Source organism: Saccopteryx bilineata, chromosome 5 (genome assembly GCF_036850765.1).
Source record: "Saccopteryx bilineata isolate mSacBil1 chromosome 5, mSacBil1_pri_phased_curated, whole genome shotgun sequence".
Classification (NCBI taxonomy): domain Eukaryota; kingdom Metazoa; phylum Chordata; class Mammalia; order Chiroptera; family Emballonuridae; genus Saccopteryx; species Saccopteryx bilineata.
This window is the reverse complement of record NC_089494.1, coordinates 104615063-104623382: the sequence shown is the minus strand read 5'-3', so window position 1 is coordinate 104623382 and position 8320 is coordinate 104615063.

The window sequence follows — 8320 nt, the reverse complement described above, 5'->3', positions numbered from 1 at the left end:
TAGCTTCATCTTTAACACAATTTATGACCTCGAGCAAATCTCTTTATTATAATGTCACTAAGCTTCACAAGCCTCATCAGTTCTACAATGAAAGGCTGGAGTAGCTAATCATGGAGTCCATTCTAGTTTCAAAATCATGTAATTCCCTCCAAACTCTCAGAGAAAAATTGAGTCTTTGTCTGACAAGTATGAGCTTGCAGTAAAATGTTAAAGGCATAAGAATTTTCAGCAAAGCAATGAATGCCAGGGAAGTGCTGACTCAGCACAATGCTGTCTAACAGGAGAAAAAAAGCCAGGAGCAACTATAAATCTGATCCTGCACTACTTCTTCCTGAAGCAAAATTTAAAGAGATCATTATCTGTAACAAAAGACTTCAAAGAGGATTCTTACTTTTCCCTCTTAAAAATCTGTTACTGAAATCCATGGGTGACTTCAGGACTTTTGGCAGACTATTCAGTGTCACATAGTTGAATCAGTCTCCGGAAGATCCATACACACAAATGCTAAGTTTAGGGCAAGTGAACTGGGTAGATTCCTAGAGGAAATAAACTCTCGCCTGAGAACAACAGCTGAAGTAAAATCCCATAAGCCAGGAAAACAGCCACACAATCACAGTAACAGGTGGTTGGTTTCAAAACAAATTTCAAGGTCTGACTCGCACAGCACCTGCTCTAGAACCACAGACAGCAGGGCAACTCCGTCTGGGTCTGAGTTGGGTCATCTCTGCCATGCTGTGAGGAATATTAACTACCTTTATTAGCAGTGCTAAGTCATGGTATGTTAGAGGACTGCCTCTCTGAGGTAGTAACCCTTGTTTTCCCTGTCAGAAGGGAAGAAGAAATGAGAGAATTTGGGAACCAGAGGGGAACTTGGAGATTATAGTTTAACTCCCTTGGTTGACTGCAGAGCAAAGTGAACCCCAGACAAGTGGACACTTATTCAAGGTCACATTTACCTAGGAAAGCAAAATATTATCTCCCTCCCCCGCTGCTTTTTATTATGAAAAATTTCAGAAACAGAAAAATTGTAAGAATTTTTTTTTTGGAGGAAACACCCATATACCCATTACCTAGGTTCTACTGTTACCATATTATTAAATTTATCATTTATCTATTCATCTTTCCATCCTTTTATCATTCTACCTTATTTCTGGTTGCATTTCAAAGTGAAGTACAGATATCTTTATTCTTACCCTTAAAGCAGTGGTAGTCAACCTGGTCCCTACCACCCACTAGTGGGCGTTCCAGTTTTCATGGTAGGCCATAGCAGAGCAACCAAAATATAAATAAAAAGATTTAACTATAGTAAGTTGTTTTATAAAGATTTATTCTGCCAAACTTAGTGAAAATCCAACATAAAGTACTTGGTAAGTAATTATTATTATATGCTTTAACTTGCTGTAACTCTGCTTTATAAATTTTATAAAGTAAAGTTACTTCCCTACTTTCTAAATCACCATTACTATGGAACCTGTGGGAAGTTAGAAAATTTTACTACTAACAGAGATACAAAAGTGGGTGGTAGGTATAAAAAGGTTGACTAGCCCTGCCTTAATGTAATATTATGTTTTTATCATTATTTGTCTAATTATTTGATACCCCAGTTTTGTACAGATTGCAGAACCAGAAGAAAGTTACCCCTCCAAAGAAAGAATTATTGGACACAATCAATGTAAATTAGCATCAGCTAGCCTGACTGAAAGAGAACCTGCTTCCTAACTCCAAGGCCCTCGAGGATTCTTACTAAGAGAATTCCAGAGAAGGCAGAAATACTAGTCAATACAAGGCACTGCTTATATTCCATCTACTGGAATCCTGCTTTCTCCTGTTCCTGTTGAAATCCTCCCCATTCCTCTAAGAATGACCTCAGATGCCTACAAGTAACAAAGACTACTGTTATTTATGTATTCCTGTTTTAGGGAAAAAGTTATTAAAAAATTCTGAAACGCTGTCTCCTTCCCAGCGCCTTTCCTGAACCTCGAGTTTTCATCTTTATTATGTGAATGCTCCCACCCTCAGAAACCTTGCTTTAGTAGGTTTGGGGTGGGGTCCAGAAAGCTCCAGCTGTAGCAAGTGCCCCTTGGTGATTTCAGTGCAGGTAGCACAGGGGCTGCACTCAGAGAAATCTGCTTAGAGGTCTGCACTGCCAACCAGCCTTTTTCTGGTAGGCCTTAATCACTTAGAAACCAGCCATGTGAATTTGCTTGTCCCTTCCATGGATCTCAGACAAAGGTGTGACCAACAAGGCCTGTCACGGGGGGTGGGGTGTGATAGTCACAGCATCACCTTCACCACATCATGTGCTGCCAGCCACCACTCTGCTGTTGCCAGCGGCCCCCAAGTTTCCCTTTGTCACTTCCCCCCTTGCCACCACCAACTGCCACTACATCCTCCTGGGCTGAATCAGATCCACTGTGGAGCACTTGAGGAAGCACATTTTGGAAGATAGGTTGAGGGAGTCTTCATTCTGAACTCACTATCCCATGTCTCAGAACAAAGGAACAACTTCTGAGCCAGACTTAAGAAGCTCTACAAACCTGTTTAGAAAGTCGGGTCCGTGGTTTGAAGTTCCTGCCACCTTTTATTTTTCAACAAGTGGAAACCAAAGTTGAGTAACAGATCTCTTGCCCAAGCATGCAGGGCCACCACAAAGCACAGGGCAGTGTGGGGCAGGAGTGGATAGAATGTGGTTGCTGCTTTCCTCCAGGAAAATTGTTTCTTTCTGTGTAGGGGGTGCTGACTGTAGTCATCACCACTGTCTGGTCTTAACAGAATGTTTTATAATGTGTATGTTGAAATTTACTTTCTTTTAGGTGCTAAAAGGATGATACTAAGAAAAACTATGGAGAGTTGTTTTATGAAGCATAATCTGAAATGTTTTGAGTGGAATATACTTGATATTAATTTCCTAAGATATTCATTCCTAGCATTGTCATTTTCAGTTCAACCTATTTCTCTATTGTGGTGATTCCCAAACCATAGCAGGCATCAGTCACCTGGAGGGCGGATTGCTGGGTTATGCTGCTGATCTGGAGACCATGCTTTGAGAACTACTGCTCTAAGGGAAAGCAAAATGATAGTACTTTTTCAATCAGCTGCTGATTTGCCTGCCTGTCTTCTCATATCACAATGGCGTATAGCAGTGATTCTCAGCCATAGCTGTCTATTAGACTTACCAGCAAAGTCTTGAAAACACAGGGTCTAAGTAGCGTGCTCAGACCCTACCTTAGACCCAAATAAATCCACAGCTGTGGGCTGGGGCTTGGGTAATCTTGAGAAAGATCCCCATGTGATTCTAAGGGGCATCAGGGCTGAGAACCACAGGCATATAGCATACTCTGGTCTTGATCTGTGTTAATGTATGATTCTCACTTGACAAATACTTATTGATCACCTAATATATATGCTGTAGAAAATGATAAAGTGCCTAAGAAATGGTCCCTGACCTCAAGCAGAGATAGATCACATGGCCAAACATTAAACAAGAGAAAAAAGCTGGTGTGTGATAAGTGCCAATTAGAAGAATAAACCATTACTGAAAACAGAAGGCTAGATGATCCGAGGTATGTCAGTGCTGTACCGAAGCCTCACATTGTTTGTGATAAGTTATGTATGCCTTTGCCATGCAGGAAACATCTCCCTTTAGTGGGGAAATTGCTCATTTATTGGTTCATTGAGGATGCTCCAATTGATTCACCATGGAAGGCGTGATTGAACATAGAAATGATGGAACACTAAATCAATAGCTAGTCAGCTGGCAACTACTCTTTTGCTAAGTATGCTATTAAAGTTCTGTTTTAGAAACCCTGTGCTCAGCAGAGGTGCATCTTTTCATTGAGAAAATAAAACATGAATTATGTTTAGAAACTACTTCAATCTGGGGTTTTAAATAAACATTCCTTATATATATATAAATATCTTGAGTTTATTTATTAATCAAAAGATAAGTACCTCGATGTGGTGTGTAGAGGGTGTTATAGTGAGTGGGACATTTGAAACCATGTGAACACAATAAATTTAATAAAAAAAGAATAAAAGAAGATAAATACCTTAAAATATGTATTTATTTGCATCCACTAGAATGCAAAACAATTTAGTGATTCAATGATCACCTGCCCATGAAGGGGAGAGTTTCTAGAAAGGAGAAAATATCCTCTTTTGGTACTACTACTTATATATTATAACATTATTTGATTCATTGTGCTATTTAATTTGGTTACATCTCTTTTGAGATTTTGTTTTTGTGTGGGGGGGAAGTTTTTTTCAAGAATAATAGATTCCCCACGACACCATAAGAGAATTATTTTCAAGATAAGGAAATAAATATGTTTTAAACCGTTAACATTTATTTCCATTCAAAAATACTGGAGGTGGCATTGCGGGAGGGGAGATAACATGAATATGACAAAGTAACTTGCTCTCAAGGAAACTTACAACCTAGTAGAAGGAAGAGATAAGTACAGACTTGAAGCAAATTATGACACATGCCTTTAGAGAAGAATACATTTTAATAAGGCTTCAAAGAGCTGGAAGAAAAGGAGGTGAAGGTTCAAAGAGCCTAAAATAAGGTGTAGGACTGGGGTTTGGGGCAGTGCATTCCTGCATGGCTAATTTTCTGAGGCCAGCTGTTCCAGCCAAATGAAGACCGAAGATGAGGGTAGATGCAATCAATGGGAAAATCAGGCCACCCTCCCTATTTTCCCGGCAATGTAGTTTCAAGATCAATAGTCTTAACAATCTCATTTCAGTAAGCAAAACAAAAATGAATCTGATGTGTTCTTCTTTGTTTACTTCTTACTAATAAAATCCAATATAAAGGATTTTATATGTTGGCTATATGGACACTAATATTTGACAAAAACAGCCTCATTTAATAATCAAAGAAATAAAAATTAGAACTGCTATACAATAACTGTTTTGGCCTATCAAAGTGATGAAGACTTTAAATGACTCCCAAGGGCTGGGGAGTCTAGGAGGAACAGGGCTACTCCTCCTGCCTGTGGGTGCTCCTTGGTTCACCATAGCTGCAGGACGAGCTGTACTCTACAGCTCCTCTAGGGATATATGTTAAGGAAATAGTATGGATATGTTCCTGTGCTCCTGGACATTCCTCAGTGCTTTATTTATTATTGGGGAGAATCAGTAAAGAAGTAAATGCCCAACAATAGGGTAATATTTATAAAAGATTCCCCAGAAAGGGAACAGTGATAGTCCATACACCTAGAAACCTAGAAACCATGGTCTGGAAAAACTTCTCTGAGTGTTTTAGACAAGTCACCTCATTCTACCCAATATCGATCCACTCCCCTTCATTTATTCCTCTTCAAGTATTCTGTACTTCTGCCAAATAGGACCATTTTTGTTTTGGGCCCTGAAATGATCCTATATACTTTCTTGACTGCCTAGCATTGCTCCAGCCTTTCCTGCTGTGTGAATGCCTTTCCTTAATTTCTGAGGTCTCATGTCTTCAAGACCCAGTTTTGTAAGCCCACCTGATACTATGTTACAATGCCATCCTCCTACCTCACCCCCATAGACCAGTTTATGTCCTCTCTGTACCCTCAAAGAAATTTGGTTAAATTCTATGACTCTTCTCACCTTCTGTCCTGTATTAGAATTATCTAAACATGTATTTTATTTTCCCTAGCAGATTTTCAACAACTTGAGGATCAGGGCAATCTCATTCAGATTTACATCCACTATACTTATAAAAAATATTGTATAGCAATGGATGTTGAATGAACAAATGAACCAGTGAATAAATGTCAAAGTGCACTTGGAGCCAAATTCTGACGTTCTCCACAGACATGGGATGAACTTGACAAGTGCAAAAGATGCTCTCTGGTACCTCCCCTTTCTGGGACAGGGGTGCCGAAACCTTCCATCTGAGCCATGGTGATGAGAATCCTGAAGACCAGGCCTGAGGAGTAGGGCCTGAGAGGGGAGACCAGAGTGATGAACCAAACGGAAATCGCCCACCTTCCTCCCCTCCCCCATTCCCCATTTAGTGGAAGAAGAGTAGATTGCAATTTTCACCAAGAGGGGAAAGTGTTGAAAACCTTTGCAAAAGAAAACAGGCACTTCTGATTGGTTGTCAGTTTTTTCACCATCCCAGTAACATCTGTTTTATTCAGCAGGTCTTAATGATGGCACTTTAATGAAATCATGAGAATTACCCAGATAGTTGAGGAACAAAATAAAAATAAAATGTTTTCATTGGAAGAAGAGAGAAATTGAAAGTGTTAATGATACACATTGATTTCTATATTCCCAGATGCAGTGGATAGCAGAAATGCCCTTCAAGTTGGTGAGAATGCCTTGGTGCTGTCAGTGAGTAAGTTAATAAGTTGAGCAGCTGAACTACTGCTCAAAATAGCCAGGCTGATGTCTTGTTTCTGTCTCCACCCCAGTACAACCCATACCTCATGTCCTGTTATACTTTGTAACACACCTAATGCCTTTGCTTCCTGAAGAATGCAACAAACTACAACACAAAACGCCACTTAAGCCAACTGACACTAAACTATGAACTGTAGTTCCCTTTCTGACAGGGCTAGATACTTGGGTGATTAGTATTTGTAAGTTGTACTATGGCCAAATCCACAAAAGAAATTCTTCCATTAAAAAAAGAAGGCCCTGGCCGGTTGGCTCAGTGGTAGAGCATTGGCCTGGCGCGCAGGAGACCCGGGTTTGATTCCTGGCCAGAGCACACAGGAGAAGCGCCCATCTGCTTTTCCACCCCTCCCCCTCTCCTTCCTCTCTCTCTCTCTCTTCCCCTCCCATTGGAGCAAAGTTGGCCCAGGCGCTGAGGATGGCTCCATGGCCTCTGCCTCAGGCTCTGGAGTGGCTCTGGTCATGGCAGAGTGATGGCCTGGATAGGCAGAGCATCGCCCCGTGGTGGGCATGCTGGGTGGATCCTGGTCGGGCGCATGTGGGAGTCTGTCTGACTGCCTCCCCATTTCCAACTTCAGAAAAATACAAAAAAAGAAAAAAAAGAAAAAAAAGAAGAAGAAGATATAGGTCCTGGCTGGTTGGCTCAGTACATAGAGCACCAGCCTAGCATGTGGAATTCCCAGGTTCGATCCCGGGCAAAGGCACACGTGAGAAGCAACCATTTGCTTCTCTTTCCCTTCCTCTCCCCCTTCTCTTTCTCTCTTCCTCTCTCACAGCCAGTGGCTCTGGTGGTCTAAGCATTGGCCTGAGTCATTGAGAATAGCTCGGTTGTTCTGAGCATCAGCCTCAGATTGGGGTTGCCAGGTGGATCCTGGTCTGGGTGCATGCAGGAATCTGTCTCATTATCTCCCCTTCTCTCACTTAAAAAAAAAGAAGATATATATTTATAATTTTGGGGGGGGACATATCTTTTTATTTTTATTCCTATTGTGGCAGAATTAATCCTCTCTGAAGTGGATTATTTTTATCAGTAAACAACAACAGAAACTCCTTTTTACTAAACAAAGGTACGCTCCCTCTGCCAAGTAGCTGTGATTTACAGACCTAACATGTGAACAAATAGGAAATACTATATTTCCAGACTTTGAGGGCTTGAACTTTTCTGTGTTCCCACAGATAGCATCCACAGAGCGGTGCTCTTGCCCTGAAAGGAAGGATTTGCCCCTGTTTGGAAGGAAGTAGAATAAATAGAACTGGAAGTGGCAAGGTCAGCTTTAATATCATATGAACAGCCTCTTAACAAGCTTCACAATTGCTTTGTTTCTTCCTCTCCCGGTACTATAAACAGGCAAAGTCAAAGCCGACTCTTAGAGCACGCAGAGTGCACGGAGGAAGCTCCCATAGCTGTGAGGAAGGGGAGGCTGCGGGCTCCATGGGGCCCATCCCACATGCCAGGGATACAATTGTATTATGGTGTGGTGGCCAGAAGGAAAACTACTTGTTTTCAAAGGAAGGAGTTATATTGTCCAAATTCCTGTGTATAAAATATAGGACAATCAAGTGACAGTGGGAATATTTAATTGGAGTATGTGGAATATATAGCATATTTGCTCTTCACTTGGCTTTTCCCTACTAAGTTTGAATATCACACGGTGGCTGTGTAAATACAAAAATGTTATTAAAAACCTTTCTCCCTGAGACCACCAGTTCACCAGTTGGTATCCCAAACACAGTGCCAGCTCTGTACAGACTTCCTGCTTCACACACTTCTCTGCTGAGCTCCCCCAGGCACACACAGCTGGGCTGCCTCTCTCTCTCTCTCTCTCTCTCTCTCTCTCTCATCGTTCCAGTGCTTTTTGACTGTCTCCTCCCTGAAGGGACGAAAGAACACCTAGAAGGTGTGGAAAAGGCATGAATCAGGTTGGAG